At 43.5% G+C, this 12,219-nt stretch overlaps 1 long non-coding RNA gene across 3 annotated transcripts in view; it reads left to right on the plus strand.

The window, feature by feature from the left end:
- LOC123480852 (uncharacterized) overlaps window positions 1–12,219 on the plus strand; it is a 112,746-nt gene that overhangs the window by 19,603 nt on the left and 80,924 nt on the right. For 2 of the 3 annotated variants that reach the window (XR_011650369.1, XR_011650368.1), the window contains exons 2-3: window positions 2,805–3,078; window positions 4,858–4,963. This is a non-coding gene — a long non-coding RNA (uncharacterized lncRNA). Of the gene's footprint in view, window positions 1–2,804; window positions 3,079–4,857; window positions 4,964–11,606; window positions 11,709–12,219 lie in introns of those variants that run through there. The other variant, XR_006656984.2, reaches the window with a different exon arrangement.

Genomic DNA, 12,219 nt, shown 5'->3' on the forward strand with positions numbered 1-12,219 from the left:
AATTTAATTAAAAATCATGGTGATGTTGGGACAACTGTAATAGAACAACAGTAAAAGTAAAAAACAAAAATCACTGTCATCCTGATTGATGCCGCCCCCACCCCCCGCCATTAAGACAATTTAGCTACAGAAGTATTTTTGTTGTACTATATTTTGTAATGTAATTTTACCCGCAAGTTAAATTGGTCTGGTATGATTTTCCTGTCACACCACCATATTGGTTGCTATTTCATCATCACTACTGACGTTATTCTAGGGTTTTGTCTTTAATAATTCTACGACCTTGGCTGGCATTAAAATTAGGCTGACCAATGTAGTATTGGAAGCGTATATTTTTCCTCTTTATTTATAAAGGATTTCAGGAAGAAGGTATTTTTTTTATAGTGATCTTTAAGCAAAAAGGAAACCAAGGGTTTATATGAACATACCCATAGCTCACTGCCTCCAGGAATCATGCAATAATTGTTTTTAAGTCAAGATGTTTTTTCTTTGTGAAACTCTTCCTTTTAAGCTATGGAGTCAACAGCTTAGGACCAGAGACAATACGATTCACAGTTTTGAAGCTGCTGTCCCCGTTTATGCGACCGGGGTCTACAGCTAAAGAGGCTGTGTGGTTTGGAGAAGAAAAAGCCCTCAGTGGGCATGCGCAAAAGACGTCCTGACAGGGGCGTCCTGGATTAAATGCTGTGTTCACAGCAAGACTCCAGAAAGGCAGAACATCAAGCAGGAATTTAGGGGAGCAGGGAGAGAGGACTGAGTTTGTCTTGGCAAGCTCCATGTTATCACAACGGAGGACTGTGGGCCAGTGTAGACCATAACCATGCCTCCCGAAATAGCTGAAGTCAAGGAAAGGGTGTAATTGCCGTAATTGTAAATAAGTGGCCCAGAGAAGTCTGCATCATATCACAGGGGTTTTACGTACACTTATAACATTGAACAGATTGTTAAAAATCAATTGAAGATAATAGAAAGAGTATGAATAAGTAGATCAAAGGCTGGCCCCGCGATCTCTCCCTTGAATTCTGCGGAGGACGCAGTCTGGTCAATTGATGGGCAACAGCCTCCGGGCGTTGGGAAGCCGTTTACACCCTCAGAGGCTTGGACATTGGGTTTTAGTTGAAAATTTCAACTATTATGAAGCCAATTATTTATCTTCTTGGGATAAAGGAAATTGGAAAGAAGAAGATGCCCTGTAAAAACTTCACAGTACAGACTGTGCCAGAGAGAATAGTCAAGGTGAAAAAATAATCGAGAAAGGAGGTGAGAAACAGAAGGGAAATGGAGAAAGCAGCGCGTGTACTGAAAAGGAAGGAGTGGACCCAGGGAGCTTATCTTGGAAAAGCTGAGGAGAACGTGGGTTTTTCCCATGTTAGTCTTTCAAACACAGCCGATACTTGGCTGTTCTCATTAGCTGAAAGAGACTGACTGCCAAATCCAGATGAAAAGTGAAAAATGTAATAAATTACCCAGATGTTTCCAAATACCTGGATCTGGGGCATTGAATAGATGAAACATCTCAAAAACTGAATTTTTTGCTCTGGTTGTATATATTTTGCCATCATGTGACAGCCAGAGATTTCTTGGCACCTGTCCACATAAAATGTTTCCAAACTGAACCTGTTTAACATGTAGTAACACTTAGGGCAGCCTCTGCGGGCAAGTGTTTGCTCTGGCTCTGCCACAGAATTGCGCTGCTGCCATCTTTGTATATTAGAAGGAGAATTAATGTTAAGCACATTGTCATCACCCATGAAAAGAGGTGACAGTGTTTTGAAAGATGCTGCAGAATAGTTGGAAAGAATAAGAATACCTCCTTTCAGCAGCTTGCTGTTCACTGGTGCTCAAGAATTTCAAAAATCATTTTTATTTTATTCTCATCCTTAGGAAAGACTGAAGCACATCCTAGAGCTAGTAAGGAAACACCTTAAAACAGGGGTCAGCAAACCCTTCCTGCAAAGGGCCAGTTAGGGAGCATTTGGGGCTGCACAGGCCACACCACCTCCGGAGCTCCTTTTCTCCTCCGCCACTCCCCGTGAAAGCAGCTGCAGACAGTATGCACATGGCTGAGAGTAGCTGTGTTCTAATAAAACTTCACTTATGGACAATTACATTTGCATTTCATGTAATTTTCATGTGTCATAAAATATTTTTCTTCTTTTCTCCAACCATTTAAAAATATGAAAACAATTCTTACCTCTTAGGCTGAACAAAAGCAGGTGGTGAGCTAGATTTGTCCTGTGGAACATAGTTTGCTGAACTCTGCCCTCAAATATGAGAGATTTAGATGAATAAAAATACTAGAATAATGGTCACCATTTGCAGTATGTTTAAAATGTGCCAAGCGCTATACGAAACACTTTGTATTCTACGGCAATTTAATCCTCAAAGCAGCTCTGCGAGGTAGATACTCTCATTTCCTTCAGTATACAAAGAGGAAATGAAATCGCAGAGATTTGGAGTAATAGAGCCACTGCGTATTGCTGACTGCAGGGGGTACTCAGTCACAGGGGTGAGTGGGGGTTCAAAAATGAGGCCTACAGCCTCCTTGAGATTTCATCTGCCCAGAGGGGCACCTGTTTCTAATTTACATGAGGTCGTAGGGGTAGTGTTTTAGGTAACTTGTTCAAGGCTACATAGTCATTAAGTTGCAGGATCGGGATTTGAACCCAAGGCTCTCCATCTAAAAATTCTGCTATGCTGTGGAAGCGATTCCTTGCAGCCTTTTGAATATATTTTGTGTTCCCGAGACATTTTTTTTTTGCACAAATCTTATTTGTTTCTTTAAATTCTGTCTCACTCCCTAGGACTAACAGATGCAAGTGCTCCAAGGTGGCTTTGTGCCTGCAATTAGACATGTTTGTCTTCATAGCTGGCGTGCGCGGCAGCGCGGCAGAGCGTCAGAGCATCAGGAGACGCTGAGCAGCAGCAGCACCAAACATTACAAGAATGCAAACATTCCGAGGAAGAAAATACTTGTTTTCTCTTCACTTCTCTGATTCTTTCCCAGTCCAAACCAAGGCACCACATTTCTAAAGGGGCAAAGACGCACAGCAGCTTAAAATAGCAAACTAAAATATAGTAAGTGACTTTTGCCTGTAACATTACTCAGATGGAATGATCTCTCTTGTGCCCAAAGTGATCCATTGGTTGTGAGCTCAGCCGAACAGAATGCTGAAGTCACTGTTTCAACCTGCCAGGTGAATGCCCCTCTTCCCAGCGCTTTCTCCCACTATTTCACGGACTCATGTCTTTCTCCCTCCACTCTTAATGCAGGCCTTTCACTCCCTTTTTTTCTCGATTACTGAAATGTTGTTCCATATGCTCTGCCTTGTTCCAACATCACTGTCTATTCATCTGTCATGCCAACTTCACATTAACCTTAGAATCTAGTTTTTAAAAACCAGTCCCCAGTCTAGTTCGAGACTCTCTGCTGGTGTCTGGGTGTACGTGGTATCCGGTACAAACTTGTGAGTAGCACACTCAAGACCCTCTACGGGTGGCTCACATTGAGTTTTCTAGTCCTCTGCTGTTCCCTCAGGGCAGTCCGTCACATGTGTCTCCCTCATGAATGCGCTCACCGTCAGCTCCTGTCCTGAGTCCCCGCTCATGTGGCCCCATGGCCTGGAGAGCCCTGCCTGCATCGCCCTGTGCCCCCCCGCCCCCACCCTCCTATTTTTACATATTCTGCTGAGATACCGCTCAAATCCCACCTTCTCCAGAGAGCTTCATTTGCATCTCCTCTAACACACTTTCTCTCATTTGGCTACTGAGTGTTGTTCTCAGATTCAGTTAGCCTCTGTATTCTGTATACTGGAAGATTATAAAAGTTGGCCTATGTGGCAGGATACATGAATTCCCCCTTAGCACCTAGAATCCACTCTCTGCATATTTTCACTTCCTATATCTCAACTTGAGACCTATGATTTGCCCATTCTATTGGGCCTGTGGAAGAGCAAGCCAACAAGCAAAACACAACTGAATTTTCGTTCTTCTTGGGGTACTCTAACCACTTTCCCGGAGCTGTAGAGCCTCAGTTCTGGGATCTTCCATGGAGCCGAGTGCTGGGGAGGCAGGAGGCACCGCAGCCTCTGTTTGCTCCAGACAGGGTGGGCCTGAGAGCTCCTTCTCTTCGTCCTCAGTCGACTGCTGTTCCCACGTCATGCTGGGAGCCAGGAATCTTCATGAAGGCTGCTTCTAATTCAGTCATTATGCACAATGTAGCCATCCCTCAGGGCTGGCAGCCTTCCTAGTGGGCTGCTTAATGTGGGGCACAAATCCGTGCTCTTGGGACTGGTTCCAGACATCCTCCCCTTTCACACTTCCCCAGGCCCGGGAACCGGAGTATACAGAGGACCTTCTCCATTCCTGTTTCTTCAGGATGTGAATAGAGAATCTCTTTCCCCATGGGTTTAGGCTTTTGTAAAACAAAGACACAAAAGCTTGTGGTTTGCCGGTTTCCACTCTATTGTGTGCCTCTTCTGAATGAATGGAGACCTGATCTTACGCTGGAATGGGGTGGGGTGGGAGAGGTTTTGGGGGAAAGTAGGAAAAAATGAAAAATAGAGCAAGAGAAGTAAGTGACTGTTTCAAAATAATAACCGTCTCTAGTCATTTTCTGTTGTTTTCAATAGAACCTTACGCAACGTTGGTGATAATGCAGAAGGAGCTGAGACTGTCTCCTGTAACTCATTGAGCTCATTGTTCACATTTACAGTGGAAACAATAGGAGCATCCATTTCTAGCATTGGAAGTTTTAAAATGCATTCTTTTGTTTTGTTTTCATGTTTGCTTTTACAGCTGCATTGGGTTTAACTAACATGGTTACAACTTAAGCAAAATGTATCCTCTTTCGTATAGGTGCTTTATCATCTTAATGCAACATCCTAGTCTGTAGAGAGGCGTGAGGAAGAAAGGTGGAATCTGTTTACAGAGAAGAAACTTGGGCTCTCAATGACATCAATAGGTAAGTAGGTGGTGGTGAAGTCTGTGCAGGTAGAATTCCCTCTGTTTGCCTAAGTCCTCAGCATGAGTCATTTGCAAACACTGTCCACTTAGGCTCTGCCAGGAACATTCCAGTCTGAATATCTTGCTTCATCGAGATGAATCCTAGGTATGTTTGCTGGGTTTCAAAGGAAACTTACACACAAAATGTCCCAGTGTCGATAATGGGATTCTTCTGTATCAGCCTCAAATTAAGGACCAAAAAGGCGAAAGCAGCAGAGTGATAGCGCAGGCTCCGGAGCCAGACACTCTGACTTTCAGCTCCTCTTAGCTGTGGGACCTGGGCAGGGGCACTGTGCTTTAACCTCTGGGGCCTCTATTTTCTTCTCTGAAAAACACGGGGATAAGTATGGTGTCACTCTAAGACTATTGTGAGGAGAGAATGAGTTTACGTGTCCACTGCCTAGGATACTGCCAGGTACCTTGTAAGCACAGTTCAGTGTTAGCTATTATTATTATCAGGCCTGTGTTCTCCCTCTTTTATTTTCTCCTGCCATCTCTTTCCTGCTCACACCTCTTTACCCCAGAAAACCACTGAAAAGAACCTATCTAAATTCTTTAGTTTATCATTCTGTTCCACATAACTGGAACTACAAGAGTGACTTACTATGATCTGTCATTTTAGGAAAGAGACTCTTTGGTTTGCTTAAGCCATTGCTTTGAACTGGGCGCACGTTCTGGGTTTTGTGTTCCATCCAGGCTTTTACATAACTGGGTCTCCAACCAGCCTGTAATTGCGTCACTTTAAATGTGTCAGATGCAAAGAAACAAAAACTGACTTAAACATTAAAAGCGTATACGGGGTCTGGCACAGATAATGCCTCGTTTTATTATAAATTTTTATTACAAAATCATAAACATGTAATTCTGTACATAACAATATCACACTCAATCATACCCTATGACATTTTAGGTGAAATGGTCAAATTAAAACAATACATTATTATACCCATATTATTACCCTACCAACTACGCTTAAGTGGGTGTTACTTCTATTGGACCCGGTATATTAGCTTACATATATATACCTGGCAGTCTGAGAGCAGGACAGACTCTTGGGTCACTTTAATTCAGTAACTCGACAGTGTCATCAAGGTTTCTTCCCATCTCTCCTCTTTGCCCACCACAGTGGTAATGTTGTGGGAATCTGGCTGCTAACATATTTTCAGCATGCTAACTTTCACGTGTATCCTTGGAGAGAGCAGGAGAGGTGGTCATTTCCAGAAGCTCTCAAATATCAAGAATGCTTCTTCTTGGAAGTAACAGAAAACATCTCCTCCTCCTTGGCGTAAAAACAAAGACATAGATCAATGGAACAGAATGGAGAGCACACAAATAAACCCACGCATATAAGCTTAATTAATTTACAATACAGAAGCCAAGAATATACAATGGGGAAAGGACAGCCACATGCAAAAGAATGAAACTGGATCACTATCTTGCACCATGCACAAAAATAGGCTGTTTTCTTTCAGTCACGCAAACAAGATAAGAAACAGTACAGGTTGGCTCTGAAGGCACCAGTAGCATGCTTTATTTATATACGAGGTTGACATTTGCTATGAAATGCTTCTAGGTTTTTAGAGAACTAAAAGTTCTTGGAAGGTGACCATTTATTTTACCTAGTTTTATAAACCGGGGTTTTTATAATCCCTTTCCAGCCCCACCTTTCACCACCTCCTCACTCAAACCCTTGAGTTCTCCAATGTAATGAGTTATTTGTGAGCATCCGACCCTTGGCCATGAACCTCCTCTGAAGTGCTGTCACATCCTCTATGCCTGGCAAACTTATTCAGTTAACTTGTTCAGAAAATTTTGTTGAGCACATAGTCCGTGCAAGGTGCTGGGGATACACTGGTGAACAAGACTCACCCTGCCTTCCTGGCTCTAGGGTCCTGGGGTTGGGGGGATGGGCACTGGTCCTTTGAATCTATCGTCAGACATCAGCTCCTTTGTGAAGCCTTCAACTGCCTCCCCTGTGTGCTCTGCTCCCCCATCACCATTGCCTGAGGCTCTTTTTAGCAATTTATATATACCTTTGAAAATTCCCTCCTGGTATCAGTTCTTTTTACCCTTATCTCCTCTACAAAACTAAAAGTTACCTGAAAATTGGGCTCCTCCTCTGTGTCCTGTGTACCTGGAACACTGGGGGGAGGGATGACATTCATTTAAATTTCACCGAATGACTAAGTTTGTTGTGGGGTAGGGACATTAAGGCTACAATGAAATTGCAGACTCTTCCTAAAGGTAATGGCACCTTAACGTCTGTAAGTTACTGAAGAAAAGGTTAGTTAACAGGTACATAGGTAGAGAAGATGAGGAAAGCACTTTTAAAGTTGCCCCCTTTTGATGGATTTATATTATTAATTAAACAGAGGTATGTAAGAGGTAAATGTTTACCTCCTCCTCTAGAAATGCCTTCCTTTCTTATTAATTAAGTTGTATATGGTACAGTATAAATCTCCAATGCTTACTCCACTCATTTCATACATACTAATGAGGGTGAGCCTATGCGTGTGGTGGTGGTGGAAATCATTTACTCAGCTGTGGGAAAAATAATATCAGGACTCAGACCCCCTGTTGACTTTGCACACAGTTTCTAAAAGATTTATATTAGCATGCTAATTAAGTAGCTGAGTGCATTAAATAAAGAGCACACCACTGCAAATGTTATAAGCGACTCCTTGTGTTTCTCCACTTAGCGTCTCATGGGTGAGGGTGAAGGGTAGACCCTGCAGATAAAATTCTCTACATCTCTTCCTTCTACACATTATTTACCATTTTCAAGTTCCCTGCTTTCATCACAGAGAATTTTTGTAATTCTCAGTAGCTATAGAAAGACTAATTTTGCCCTGGCTGTTGTGGCTCAGTGGATTGAGCACCAGCCTGAGAACCAGGGTGTCACTGGTTTGATTCCCAGTCAGGGCACATGCCTGGTTTGTGGGCCAGGTCCCCAGTGGGGGGCACTTGAGAGGCAACCACACATTGATGTTTCTCTCCTTCTGTTTCTCCCTTCCTTCCCCTCTCTAAAAATAAATAAATAAAATCTTTAAAAAAAAGGACTAATTTTGGTATCAGATGCCACATTTTTTCTTTTCTTCTTTACACTATATGTATTTAACATTTAAAAATGTGGGTGATAGTCTCATTAGCTAAGAGATAATGAATGTATTCTGAAAACATATCCTCAGACTTGATGATTGTGCCTACATTATTTACTAAGTTCTAAGAAGAGAGAAAAGGGTGTGATAAGTCCCTGAGTCCTTGTTTTATCTGCAGGAAACGATTTATGCTCTTCCTGGAAGTGAAATAGCATTATTTTCTACAAGCCCACATGCTTAGTCAGCTCTTTTTGCATCCTGCTTGTTACAGTTAATGATGGCAGAACAGAAACACAGCAATATTAATTTCACAGTACATCACCTACTATTTTATTTTTTGAATGTCAGGTCAAACAAAATTTTTCTTTTAAATCACAGGGAAAGCATTTGTGTGTATGTGTGTGTGTGTGACAGAGAGAGAAGGAGAGAATATGTAAAAATGACTTTTAAATTGTTTCATAAGGATATGGAAATGAAACAATCTTTCTACAAGGAAGCAGGTGACTTAGTGTGACAGTTTTCTTCTTTCCCCTTTGTTTCTCTGTATATAGGCATCAAAATGGAAGAACAATTCGTGATAGACCAGTGCTAGTGGATTGATTAATTGGTTGGGTGTGTTTGTTTGGATTGTGGCTGGACCAAAACCTGGAACTGAGGGTCAGAAGTGGGCAATGTCTTGGCCAAGGTCACACAGCCATTTAGTGGCACAGCCAAAATCAGACTGTCAGTTCCAACTGCCAGTTTGGATTGTCTTTCCACTAGAAAAAGAGACACAGTTGCACAAAATTTCCCTTCTTTGCTTTCCTTATTATTTTCCCCACATTTTCCTCCACCTGTGTCTTGATACTGTATATATTGGTAATAATAGAAGATCTCGCTTTTGTTTTCATTTCTGATTTTTCGTGATGCATCCAGTTTTTTCCCACTGGGCCCTCAGCTAACTTTTTCCACCCTTTCTTGTCAATATTCTGTTCCTAGGGAGCTGGGTTTGTTTTCTATGTTTTCCTGGCTGAGTCAACACAGCAGGAAGAGTTGAAGTGCTGATTTTGTCTCTCTCTCTTTTTTTAACCAGGAAAAGTAGAGAGAGGTACAGTGGTGGGGAGGGAGATTTTAAATAATGGTATGAAACGGTTCCCTCCCTTTTATAAAAGGTGGGTTTTCTCATCCTACCAGTGGACTTGCCGTACTGACCTAGGGATCAGATCACGTGCTTTTGGTGTCTCACCCAGTGGCACCCTCCGGAGACGGCCGCCTCTGCTGAGGAGGGGCGAGCGGAAGCCCTGAAAGCGGAGGGCGTGTGTCCAGCAGGTCTTGGAGGAAATGCAATGTACCGCTTAGGAGCAAACTGTCAAGACTTGATGCCTGGCTCTTCCACAGGGCCCTGTTTGAACAAGTTTCCCTCTTCAGGGTTGGGGTAGGAGAAGGAGTTCAAGCTCCTGGGAGGGTGAAGGGGGAAAATGGTAAGACCCAGATAAAGCATCAGGAGCGTGGCCACCTGGTCTTAGTCCCAGCTCTGCTGTACTCCTCGGAAAGAACTGCAGTTCCAGACTGGCAACTGAGGCAAAACCCAGCAACCCGCGTGGAACAAGGGTCCTTCCACTAATTCCACTGCCCACTGGCTGGAGGTTCCAAGCTGACTTTTGCTAAGGACTACTTCCCAGTGGAGCAGAGCTGAGCCTGTGGAGTAAAGGCTTCACCTAATGCTGCCAAGTTGCCTTCGGCTCCAAGTTGCTTCACCACCTGGCTGACAGGGGGGCCTTTATGGCATCTCCATGTATGTCTTAACGTGGGCCCCTCCCTTCTCTTGCATTCTTTGCCTCCCGGGGCTCCAACTGCTGTGCTGCCGGATCACCTACACCACTGAAGGTTCTAGGCTCCTCCCTTGAGGCACACAGAAGGTTTTCATGCTCCCTAAAACAGTCTCCCTTCATCCCCACACTGTAAACACTGGTATTTCCAAAGCCACGTTCTGTTTGTGCAATTAAAATATGTCAGCACGGGCCCGGGCCGTTCCCGCCTTCTCTTCAGACCCAAACCCCGCCCTGATGTAGAGATGGGCAGCGTCACACGGCGAGAAGAGCTGCGGTCCTCGGTGGATCCTCAGTGACCTGGGAGGTCTGGTCTCGGACGGACTCACGGGAAGCCTCTGGAGGGCATTTCCCTGTCCCCTGGGCCCAGACTCCCAGCCCCAAGCTTGGTCCTCAAGTCGTGGTCAACCGCCACCGCAGGGCCTCAGCCCAGCCGCTCCCACTGTGAAAGCAGGAGGGAGAGAAGAGGTGAATGTCCTCGACGCCAGCATCCTTCTGCCTGAAGGGCCCACGGGGTTTAATTGAGCCGGCTCCCTTTCCTGTGCTCCTCCCAGGGAGAGGGATGGGCGGAGGAGACTCGCTATTGTCATGCAGAGTGAGAGAGATAAGAGGTGCCAGAACCTAGGGTAAAGATTCATTTTTCTTGTTGCCATATTTCTTTGCTTGTTAGAGTTCTTTGCGCCCTAGAGCTCTTGTCAGTGACCCATTTTGTGAATGGAGACATTTCTGCTTTGAAGTCATAATTTAGCCTGCGAGAGCTGCTAAAAGAAGCACTTTTAAACTCAGATCTGAGCACAGGCTGGGAATTTTAAGTCACCTCCAAGCACTTGGGTAAATTGCGAAGAATAGAGTCTTTCTACCTCAGGGAGTCCATTTTAACTTACCGCCCTTGTTCTCTGAAGATAGTTTTCTCAAACATTTTCTTGCTTTCACGGCACATTCTGACTTAGGTTATATAAATTAGCCCTGTATGATTTGTTTATGGTATTTAGTTCACTCTAAATTAACTTGTGACTGCCTTATCATTAACCATCTAGCTAAATAAGACTTTTAAAAGTCAGCCTATGGAAAGCCTCAGGAAACACTGTATGTTTTCCAACCTACTCCAGGACAGTTATAATCACTGTCAGCATCCGTCTTCCTAAGCCTTTGAGTGAAGGTACGGCAGAGGGGACAGGAAGGTGGACTCTGGCATCCACGTGCCTGGCGTCAAGTTGTGCCTTTACCACTGATCAACTCTGTGACCCAGGGCACGCTGCTTGACCTCCTGTGCCTCAGTTTCCTCAACTGCGAGTGGAAGTAAAGCTAATATCTTCCTCACAGAGTTGTTGCAAGTAGTACATGAGTTAAGATACCCAAAGACTTCAGAAAGGTGCTTGACACATAGAAAGCAAAATGTAAATATATTTTCTTCTTATTAAATTGTCTTCTAAACGGGTGACGTTTCAATGTTTAATGGAGAGAGACATGCAGGATGGACCATGAAAACATGTATTTGTAAAAGCAGGTATCTTTTTCTTTTGTGGTTGGATTAATTATAAAATGGCTTTTAGAAGCAGATTGGATTTAATACAATGGTGTTCCTAGATTTAGTCACTTTAAGTGTTTTGCTTTTTGTTAAATACAATCAGATGCTTTATCTATTTAAATCTTCTGGGTCTTATAACAATGCTATTTTGAATCTCATGTTTTAAAGGCTGAACAGAAATGCCTTCAATGTGTGCGTTTGCATAATCCAACCCATCTGACTGAATGGGGCTACATTAAGAGGCTGGCCAGACTCTCCGGTGGCTCCCTTACCACCTTCCCTGCCTTCTCCACGCACTCTCAAGAGCCGTATGTCGCACACGTTATTCAAGCCCTACAGAAAAGAAAAATAATAAAAACACATCTCTGTCTCCATATGTTACTGCTTTTTCTCCACACTGAGCTTTCAGGATAACTATCTTGTTGTTAAGTTTGCCCATTGCTGACAAAGCTATTCAGAGATAAACAATACTCTCTGCTACTTGATAGGCTGCCAAATTTCCCTAAGAGGATTCTTTTGGAACCCCCTAAAAGTCCCTTTGTTGCAATCCACAGAAAGTCACAAGAGAGTAGCTGAACTGTGCAACTGAGGTTTAGTACACACGCACACCCGTGTGTACATGCATGCACACACAGAGTGCTTGTCCCTCATTCCTGCACATTTTTTTCTGGGGTTGGCTAGCAAAGAAATTTGGGGCTAAATCTCTGCTTGTTTGGAGCCATGATTGCTTTCCCTTTCCAGGAGTTCAAATATGTTCCAATCATTTCTGAATCTTCACAGT

The sequence above is a fragment of the Desmodus rotundus genome, chromosome 1, assembly GCF_022682495.2.
Source record: "Desmodus rotundus isolate HL8 chromosome 1, HLdesRot8A.1, whole genome shotgun sequence".
Classification (NCBI taxonomy): Eukaryota; Metazoa; Chordata; class Mammalia; order Chiroptera; family Phyllostomidae; genus Desmodus; species Desmodus rotundus.